The following is an 11,654-nucleotide window of genomic DNA, read 5'->3' as shown; positions in this document are numbered from 1 at the left end:
GCTAGCATCAGCACAACTATAAATCTACAATGTACAAAATCAACAGAATTCATTACTTGCCATTGAATATGAGGCGTGGAAATCTCTGTGGAGAAAAAATATCAAACTATATGTGCCTGGTGTTACTCCATGCCTGTTTCCTGTGGCATTTTTCTCCTCATTTTATAAGCACTTTAGGTGCAGCAATTGTGTGTATTATTGGATTTTTCTTTCCAGGAATGGTATGGGATTGTAACAAATATTAAATAACAATAATCAGAAGTTCCCAGAATAATAATCTCACTTATATTTGAAAGCCCAGAAATCTAAAAAAAAAAAAAAAAAAAAAACAACAACAGAAGCAATAGTTTTATTAGAAAACAATGTAGATTAACAAACACATTTAAATAATATATTTTTGTGAGTAGAATTAGCATGATGCTTTGTTCTTTTTTCTCAGATAGTTCTTTCATTATGTACAAAGAAAATATTTTCAAAATATAAAATTTTTATATTCTAGTTTAAAAGCCATATTTACTTTATGAGATCACATAAATGGTCCCTAACAGGAAGACTGTTTGATCTGTTTATAGCATTTGGATTTGCATGATAGCTGTGATTCAATTCTAGATAGGGAATAATTCCTTTTTTTTAAGAAAAAAACACACTATATACAGTTTATCTAATTATTTCAGAATTCAGAATAAAGACAAGCTAACATGACAGTACTAATGAGACTACAGTCCATAAACCATGCTCAAATTATTATGGTTCAAAGAAAGTATTAGGATATTATATGAATGAAAATCTGTACACATCTGAGTGCTAATTATAAAATACACTAGAGGCCTGGTGCACAAATTTGTGGGGCCACAAGGGGAGTTAGGGGTGCTGGGATGCAATCGGGCCCTCCAGGCAGTTGGTGGGACACCCTTGCTGGCCCAGGATCCTTAACCACCCCATTGATATTTGTGCCAGTTGTTGAGAGCCACCTGGTGGCCAGTTTCATATCCTTTTTTACTAGCGAAGCTTTGGGGGACAGAGGAAAAGGGGGGGGGGCGAGGGGGGCAGAGGGAGAGGTGGGGGGGGGGGGAGCAGCCTAGGTGCCAAAGGCCAACTTCCAAGAGGCTGGTGGCACTGTAGGGATCATACTGGTAATACTGATCTATTAGTGCCTGGCCTGTTCTCTGGAGATTGGATCTGGAGATTGGATCTACAGGACTACTGAGGGAGGGAGTGGCTGAGTCACCTGAACGGGTGAGTCAACTGAGCAGCACTCCAGCTGTAGGAATGCACTGGCTACCAGGTGGCAGTTCCTACACTGAGCCTCTGCCCCTGGTTGTCAATGCTTGTCATAGTGACCAGTTGACAGTCATTCCAGTTGTTCCAGTTGTTCAGTCGTAAGGGTTCCTTAGGCTTTTATATATAAATAAAATATTTTTACTTCAGTAAATCTTACCACTGCATCTCATCCTCCTATGTGTGGGTTCCTGAAATGCTTTTCTCATGACTCTGTGGAGGAACCCTATTTCTACCAGCACGCAGCTGTACAACTCAGATGTACTTCTCATTCACTGGGCAAATATTCCCTTTTATATCACCGAGTATTGTTATCATAACTGAGCAAAATCTCTTCCTGATCATTTTCTCATGTATCAACCCAAGTTTGGTCTCCTTGAATCTCTTTTCTCTTGAAAAGTGTATCGTTTTTTCCCTCATGTTCATTTTTTTTTTTTATCATTTACTAGACACTGTGATTATTATTTTGTGAAGACTAAATTCTATTTTTCTGTAGAGTGTTTTTTTTTTTAAATTTACTTGCTAATTTTAGCAGGCAATTAATATGGTTGGACTCACTCTAAGATAGCAGCTCAAATTTCAGGTATGTTCATTTATGCTTAACTCAGATGCATATAGTCTTCTTTGGTTCTTACATGACAAAATCATCAGCCAGATTTGGGGCAGCATTTATGCAGAGTTTTAGATTTCTGGTTTCTAGCTCTCTTCTCTTTGGAATTTCCCCTTAGTTGTTACCCTGACCTTTCATCCAGTTGCTCAAACAAAAAAACTGCAATCAGAATTTTATCTGGAAAACATGTCACCAGTTGGCGCCAGCATCTTTCTTAATTTGCTTGATCTTTTTCCAATTTCCTGAGATCCCTTTCCTATGTGGAAAGATGTGTTTTCTTTTCTACTCATCATGTTGAGTCATTTCCCCATGAAAAATCTCAGATGCAGTCATGCTAGATTTTAATAAAAGTGTGTGGAACATCTATACTATACCACTGAGTAGAAACTATATTTTCTTTCCACTCTTATAAATTACAATCCACGAGAAAACAGTGAAGACACCCAATGTAATTTATACATGAAGGAATTACTTAAGAAAGCAAAGTTGGTTGGCATAACATGGAAGGTCTTTGATATAAAATTAGTGAGAGAAAAAATAATGTTGTTGCTGGAAAATAAAACTGCAATAACTTCACCTTAAGTCCCCTCATGAAAGGAAATAGCAGAACTCTGTTAGAAGACAGTATAAACAGTAAGTAAGAGTACCCTCTGAAAGTGTCCTGGCAGTGAGATAAGTTAGGAAGAGAAAACAATGGTAGGAGGGGCCTAAAAGAATGCCAAGTGTTAATTGAATCTGAATGGTGGCCATCATCTATGTTGAAAGAGCCAATTGACCATTGGCAGTCCTCATCATTTTTAAAAAATATGTTTTCATTGATTTTCAGAGAGAGAGGACAGGAGAGCAATAGAGAGAGAGAAACAGTGATGAAAGAGAAACATCATGGATCAGTTTCTGCCCACATGGCCCCCACTGGGGATCAAGCCTGCAACCTGAGCATGTGCCCTGACTAGGAATAGAAACAGTGACCTCTTGGTTTCTGGGTTAACACTCAATCTCTGAGCCATACAGGCTGACGCATAATTATATTTTTGTAAACTGATGAAAACATTTTGTGTGAATCATATGAAGTGCAGTTTCCCAATCATAGCATATTTACATTGCTCTTCTCTGGATCTGACAGGCCACTTGGTGTTACTATATGTCACTGGATAAAAGACATATACATCATTGAAAGTGCACATATCCACCTGGATTATGTAAAGCTGTGACTATGTGGCAGGATACAAAAACTGTAATAAGGGCAGAGAAAAACAGTGTTACAGTATCGAATCTTTAATATCACTCTAAATTTGAGGTACTATAATTCTAACATTTAATTTGTCCATTAGTGGACAAGAGGGTCAATTTTTCTTTTTAATATCAGATTACAAAAAAAATTGGGAAGGGGTGTTGAATTATATGATGGAAACATTTTTTAAAAATTTATATTGATTTCAGAAAGAAAGGTAGAGGGAGTGAGAGAGATAGAAACATTAAACATGAGAGAGAATCATTGATCCACTGTCTCCAGCACACCTCTCCCTCCCCCCACTGGGGATTGAGCCTGCAACCTGGGCATGTGCCCTGACAGAGAATCAAACCCTGACCTCCTGGTTCACAGGTCAACAGTCAACCATTGAGCCATGTCAGCTGGGCAATGATGCAAACATTTTCATAGGAAATATTATACTGAGACATTCAGATGCATTTCCATCTGATTACAGAGTAGATTTTCAATGTTGAGCAGTTTAAGCGGTTTCTGTTGAACATTTCTTTATTTTCCATCCTAAGAAGTGTTTTGCACCGTAACTGCTGACACCAGAGTCTATAGTCCACTCAGAACATAAAACCTAGTAATTCATCCTCAGACTTATTGTCACTATTGGAACACTGGCTCAATTACAAAGTTTTTTTCTCCCGGGACTAAAGCAACTTTCTCTGGCTCTGATAATGTCTTCCCCTCGAGAAGCTGCACTGGCTTGAAATGCTTTGTTCCATGGTCTCAAGATGCCAAGGAAGAAATCTGATGCTCCCTCTCTCCCTATGGAAGGCTGAGGCTCACTGTTCAATGTAAATCATGTAAACTGTAATAATTGGAAACTGCAGGGGTCCAAGACAATTTGTTAAATCTGCATACCTTTGAAGCAGAAATGGCTGAATTGTGAAAGTCAAGTCCCCAGAAAGGCTGGTCAAGTATATAATGTTGAAATTAAATCACAGGAATAAATAAAATGAGGCCAGAAAAAAAAATAGCTGTTATAGAGAAACCTATATCTTTAAATAGCTAACAACTAAGACATTTCAAAAGAAAAGAGGAATAATATATTAAACCCTGTTTATAAAGCAACCACACACACACACACACACACACACACACACACACTATGCCATACCAACTAGGGCATCCTAATGGATGCCAATTATAGAGTGGTCTCAGATTTATCTTTAAATATTAAATATTCTGTTTTTTACAGGTTACTTGAGTTCCATGTTCTACATTTTCTTTATGCAATAAAAAATTAAATACAATTTATATATAAATGTTTTCATAAAAATCCTAGATAGATACATGGGAATAATCCAAGAGGACTACAGAAGTTTAATTTGGAGAAATATGCTTCAGAGAACATTTAGACAAAGATGAATGAAGTTAGGGTTGAAGACTGGCCATAGGAAGCAGAGTATCTGGGAATTCCTACCAAAAGGAAGAGCTGAAGGAGGTATTTAGTTTTATGGAATCCAGGTTACTCTGTAAGTGAGAAATAAATTTTGATTAAGGGAGAAAAAACAAAATAATCAGCAAACCCATTCAGAGAGAGAGAGAGAGAGAGAGAGAGAGAGAGAGAGAGAGAGAGAGAGAGAGAGAGAGAGGAGAGAGAGAGAGAGAGAAGAGAGAGGAGAGAGAGAGAGAGGGAGGAGAGAGAGGGAGAGAGAGAGAGGGAGGGAGGGAGGGAGAGAGAGAGAGAGAGAGAGAGAGAGAGAGAGAGAGAGAGAGAGAGAGGAGACTTCAAGCTAGTGGACAGGCTACATGCCTTTGGATAGCTCTGGGGAATTCAAAGAGTAAAGAATCACCTGGAAGGTAAAGTTATAAACCATTGTCAGTGATGTAGGTTGATTTTCCTGGCTTTTAATGCACTTGATATGCATTAAATATTCTGTCTTTCAGAGACTGCCAACTTCATTTGGATTTATGTTCCACTGAAAATAAACGTGGATTTATTATTTAACAATCATAAACAACATCTTATGCAGTTTTGCTCTGCAGGATTTAAATTAGAGGGTGCAGTGGACATGACTAAACAATAGGAAGATATCTCTGGAATATCTCTTTAATTTTTTTTCTAATTGTTTGCTTTGTGTGTGTTTTTAGATTCAACTATACTTCAATTTAAAAAAAATTTTATAATAGTCAATAGTTCAGTCTAGTGTTTATAATGGATTTTTCTACCCTTAAAACTTCAATGGGGTTATAGTAAAATTATATTTACTAAAAGACTCACTGAAATAAAATAGCTATTAAGGAGCCTTATATGGTAATTAATTCCCCATTCTAACATCACTACATATTTTCTCAAATCACATGTCAGTTGTAACTAAACAAAATATCAGTACAAACAATAGGCATCATTGAATTGTAGAAAGATAGCATTTTGAAAAAGGGAACTTGTAAACCTATAGTATTGTTAAGAAGAAGTTTATGGAGTATTCTTAAACATTGTGCACATCTGCTGATCTGATTGACTTGTAGATGAAAGAACTATCACTGGTGACAAGGTAATGAATTTTAGAAATTCTTTTCTTTCTTTTTTTATTCATTTAGCTTAGTTGGTTTTTTTTTCCTCCTAAGAGCTCCCAATAGGAAACTAATTCTGCTTGTTCTTTTTCAAACACACAGTTGCTTGAGGCTTTTGACAAACTGTGTAATGAAGGGTTTAGCCCCAGTAATGAATGTCACGATCCTAACAATAAGATCCAACAAACAATTTGAAGTGATGTAGTGAACACTAGCTCTGCTGCCGAGCACACACGGAGTCTGACTGGTCTGAATAATTACTGGAGTTTGGCGGAGAGACAGTGTGCACAGCCCGCAACGATGGCACCTGCTGGGACTTTGCACTATTTTGAAAAATAATAGGTTCCTTCGACGGAATGGATGCTTTATAGTTTGGTAATTGAATGCAGGCATCAATGCACTTGCTTTCTTTGTGTGCTTAAGAACCTCTTTATTTGGGGCTTTTGTTTTGTCAGCCATGTTATAGTTTAACAAGTGCCTCTTAGTCTTAGTACTATTTCTTAAGTCCTTCAAAAAAAATCAGTAGTAAATGATTTGGGAGATGCATGTGGAAAGGATAAATATGTGTTTCTGATGTATCACAATCCTGTGTTTAATACTTATTTTTCTGTTATATGGTTATATGTTAAAAATATTAACTAATGGGGCAGAGGCATGTCTTTGCAATGTACTCATTATGGAAGAGTTTATAGTCTTATTTTTCTGTAGTTTAGATTATATACCAATTTTGCTTTTCATCCTGACCTCCCTGTCTCAACTAAGCATAGTCTAAACAAAGAACTAGAATAAATAGTTGCAGTGGCATCAGACTTAGACTGCTGGAAGAAACCTATTTTTGTTGTTGTTGTTGTTCTATTGAAGAACTAAGAAGGCATGAGAAAGTCATTCCCATTGCGACTTTTAATTCAAGCAAGAGGAGTGAGAGACAGAAACTTCATGATAGGACCCAAGGCACTGTCCCTGCTGGCTTATTATCGGACATCTGAATGAATTAGACCACTGTAATCTAACAGAAATAGCACTAAACTTGAATTTCAGGAAAAGGTGTCATTCTGTGGTCCCCCAAGTGTGACTCATTTTTAATTATACTGCCTGATCAGAAACAAAAGGACATAAGCTGGTGTGATTTACTACTCAGGTGGTGAGGACTCGGTCCGGTCTAGGGTTTTTGGAAAGTTTTAGGATAATGTCTCTAAATGCAGAAGTTTGCTGCTAGATGAGAGGTTGTGGAAATAGAGCACTTGGCCCTCCATTAATAAGATGAGGGACACAGGGAAACTCTGATGTGTTGAAGTACAGTTCATGTCCAATCCTTCTCTATAATTTTTGCCTTAGCAATTATCATTTCTGCCTTCCAAATTTTGAAACTTTGGGGGGTTCCTCTTCAATGCATCTGTTTTCTCATGGGAAAACGGAACTAGTTGTCAGAGTTGGGAGTGCCAGATAGCCAGAAATAATATTTCCCCCTGGATTGAGTATGAAACTGTCGCAATTCTCCTTTGAAGTAGTACTGCCTTTGAAGCAATGCAAGTGAAAGTTGGCTGGAAATCTCTCTGCGGACCACGTGTGTGCATTTCCTGACAGTTGATCATCTATCTAAAACACTGGCAAAGTAGACCTTGGTTTTTATTATCCACCATTAGTCTATTTCTAGACTCCCAAGAAAATGCTAGCCTCTGTGCATGCAGGCAAAACAATCTGGTGTTTCTTTGAACCAGAGCAATTACTTATTACCACATGAAAAACTTCTCTGAAACCAAGCAAGTTTACTAAAGCTCAATTGTATAGATTGATAAAATAGGGCATTAATGGATACATTTGGAGAGTACTAAGCCTGGAATTTATAATTTTTGAGTGAAAACAAAATATGTTTTGAATCATTCATGTAAAAAACAAGTACTTACTTTGGGAGATTAAGAAAGGTTAGTGTGTATATGTATGAAAGAGAATCAAACTTTTTCATTCTTTCTAGGAAATTATTTTAAGAGCAAATCAAAGGATAGATTCTCAAATAAATATAGGAAGTGCTCATGAGTATGCAATAATGGCATTTGTATAATGGTTCCTAAATATAGAAAATTTATATATAAAAATATGTAAAATATATAGAAATACAATCACACACACACACACACACACACACACACACACACACACACATATTTAGAATAATACGTGGCAGATAGGAATTTATATATAGAGAGAGAGGCCCAGTGCATGGATTCATGCACCAGTGGGGTCCCTTGGCCTGGCCTGTGGGAATCAGGCCAAAACCAGCTCTCCAACATCCCCTGAAGGGTCCTGGATTGAGAGAGGGTACAGGTTAGGCTAAGTGACCCCGACAGTGCACCCTCAGTGCCAGGAAGGGACTATGGGAGGGCTCCAGGGTGTGCCTGGCCCATCTCACTCAGTCCCAGTTAGCCAGAACCCAGCAGCAAGCTAACCTACTGATCAGAGCATTTGGTTTCTAGTGGTCAGTGTGCATCATAGTGACTGGTTAATGGTCAGACACTTAGCATATTAGGCTTTTATTATATAGGATTGCCAGTGTGTGTCATGTATACTGGCCTGTTGGATAGTCAGATGGATGGATGGTCAGTGACTTAGCCTTTCATATATTTATTAGAGGCCTGGTGCATAAAATTCATGCACGGGGGGTGGGGGGAGGGTTGTCCCTCAGCTTGGCCTGCACCCTCTCCAATCTGGGACATCCCTCTCACAATCCAGGACGATTGGTTCCTATTCACCTACCTGCCTGCTTGATCACGCATAACTACCTCTGCCTGCTGGCCTGATTGCCACCTAACTGCCCTCCCCTGTTGTCCTGATTACCACCAACTGCCCTGCCATGCTTACCTTATTGTCCCCTAATTGCCCCTCTGCCAACCTGATCACCCCCTAATTGGCCCCCTGATGGCCTGGCTGCCCCCTAACCACCTCTACCTCAGCCCCCACCACCATGGCTTTGTCTGGAAAGAAGTCAGATGTCTGGTTGACCTGGTCTAATCAGCATATTACTCTTTTATTTGTATAGATAATTTTGCCTTACCAATTCTTTGTGATTGTATATATGTATTTGTGGCCTGGTAAATAAAACCATGCACATTGAAAGGACATTAATTAGAAGAAATATTTTAATATCACTATTTACCCTTTCTCTATAATAGAAGTGTCAACCAAAGTCACAATGACAGATAAAAACACGTGTGCAATTGGCATCAGTGAGAGTTTTATATATACCATGCATGAGTGATTCAACTTAGCCTTTTATAGATATAGAATAAACTTTCTTAATTAGACCTGCTTTCCGATGTAGCTAAACTTTTTCCAGCTCAGTGAAGCATCCCAACTTCTCTTTTAGGTAATTGTCGGCAACACAGCAGAAAATATCAACATGAAGCAGATGACTGTTGGAGATCACGCAGGGAGAATAAAGGGTAAAATATTTAACTGTAGCAGTGTTTAACTATATTTTGCACAGTGAGAAAACCTGAAGACATTTTCAAGGTCCACCATTTTTTACTTCTTTTCAAGCGTCAAGTTTCTAAACATTCTAAATATCCGTTTTCCAGCTAATGCAAAGAAAATAGGATTCTACCAAGTTTCCTATCTACCTACTCCAGGACTTCTGTGATGATCAAATGATATGAGGCATGGGAAAATGCTTCACAATCATTTGGTTACAGTGTAAAATGTTTCCACCTGGCTATAAAGCAAGTCAGGTCCCTGGGCTGCAGAAACTCCAAGGAGGCTAGTTGCTAGTTAGAGGAAGCCAGGCATTGCTATGTGATGTCATTACCCAGATGAATACTTAGCATATTAGCCATATATATATATATATATATATATATATATATATATATATATATAATATGGTACATGGTAACTAATTAACTAGGCCCAGGTGAAATGGTTGGAAAGTAGCTGACCTGGTATTTAAGCTTTTAAAGATTATACCACAGGTCCTCTCAGAAGAGGTACCAAATTTCAGTATGGATATTAAAAAAATATTTTATATCATTAACTAGAAGCCCGGTGCATGGATTTATGCACCAGTGGGGTCCCTGGGCCTGGTCTGCACACTCTCACAATCTGGGACCCTGAAGGGGATGAAATACTTTATAAATAAAGACATAAAAATATTCTAAGCCAAATAAAAAAATAAGTGTTATATCTACCTGCACATATTTTAAAATTATATCTAGTTACTCAAATGGCAAAACAGTAGGAAGTTCTCCCACAAATATGTAAAAAGCACTAGTGTTTGCAATGCAATGGGACATTAGTACATTTTAAAAATCTGCACATGACTTTTAGTTCTGGAGGATGCGGGTTAAGAGAGCTAGCTATCTTACTGGGTATTCAATTGTGTGTTTTTAACGTTAAAAAAAATGCTGTCAGTTTAGTTTAACAGGCATATCAAAGGGGAGACTAATAGCGAATTCACAATAAATAGTCCTTCCCTCCACTATGAATTTCCCTCCACATACATACACTTGTACTTCTGCACACATATCACCATCTTATGCAGCTCAGTTCATTTTAGATATGTAATCAACATCATTGAAACTAAAAATCTAGCCCTATACAAACTTAGAGCATATATCTTTGTGTTCAAAACTGCAATATACAAATGATACCAACCTACATTTGAGAAACATTATTTTATTGGTAATTCATGAATCTGTTTCATCATCATTAGTAGTGCTTAATTTTCTAATGTGTGATCATGAACATTATTTGTGGGAATAGCTATGCCTTTTTTACATAGCCTAGGAAACTTTGATACATGAATACAATCCCTACTACAAAGTCTAATGAGGTTTTCTAGATAAAAAATGGATTTTTGAATAAGTATTCAATAGGAATGAGTGAATAAATATCACATTGTAGATAATTTAGGACCTTGTGGAAAATACAGAATACTAATTAGATAAAAATAAGTTGAAAGAGCCCAGGCTGATGTTGCTCAGCTGTTATAGTGTCAACCCTTGCACCAAAGGTCTCCCATTTGATTCCCTGTCAAGGACACATACTTGGGTTGCAGGTTTGATCCCCAGCCCTGAGACCACAGGCAAGAGACAACCAGTCAATATACCTCTCTCACATCTCATTCTCTCACCTCTCTCTCTCTCTCTCTCTCCTTCTTTCTTTCTCTCTCTCCTTCTCCCTTTCCCCGCTCCCTTCCACTCTCAAAAGCAATGGAAAAATATGCTCATGTGAGAATTAACTAAATAAATTGGAAGAGGCAACATTTGTTCATTTCTTTCTAGTTCTGCTAGTTCTATAAATTATATCTATCAATATAAAATAAAATGTACCAACATGTAACTTTATTTTTGTATAGTGAATTTAATATTTGTTTAGGATGCTATGTTAGTTCATTTAGGCTTCTATATAATAAAATATATAGCATTACTAGGGGGCTTATAAACAACAGACATTTACTTCTCACAGTTTGGAGACTGGAGTTTCGACATCAGGGTATCAGCACAGTTGGTTTCTGGTGAAGACCCTCTAGCACACATGTGTCAAACACAAGGCCTGCGGGCCAAATCCGTCCCGCCAGGCCTTGCAATGTGGCCCGCACCGCGCTGTCATCACTGCACTCCGCTGCGTTTCCATCACAATGACAGTTTATGACTGTTCAGTAAACCATTCGGCCCGCGATTTAGGCTGGATTTTAGATTTTGGCCCCTTCTCTGATTGAGTTCGACACCCCTACTCTAGCAAGTTACCAACTGGTTCTTGTACCCTCACTTGGCTGATGGGGTTATGGTGTTCTACAGGGTATCTTATAAGGTAACTAATCGTATTCATGAGCACGTCACCTTCAAGTTATTAAGGCTGAATTGGACTTTGAGTCTTGTCTACTTTACTGTGGCCTCTACTTTTATTAAGTGGCTCAGTGATTTTGAAAATATTGTATATAGCTCTATAACTAAAGCAACGCACAACCTATTGACTTCAACACAGCTACCCTAATCTAGA

The sequence above is a fragment of the Pipistrellus kuhlii genome, unplaced genomic scaffold (assembly GCF_014108245.1).
Source record: "Pipistrellus kuhlii isolate mPipKuh1 unplaced genomic scaffold, mPipKuh1.p scaffold_m20_p_1, whole genome shotgun sequence".
Lineage (NCBI taxonomy): Eukaryota > Metazoa > Chordata > Mammalia > Chiroptera > Vespertilionidae > Pipistrellus > Pipistrellus kuhlii.
This window is presented reverse-complemented; position numbering follows the sequence as displayed.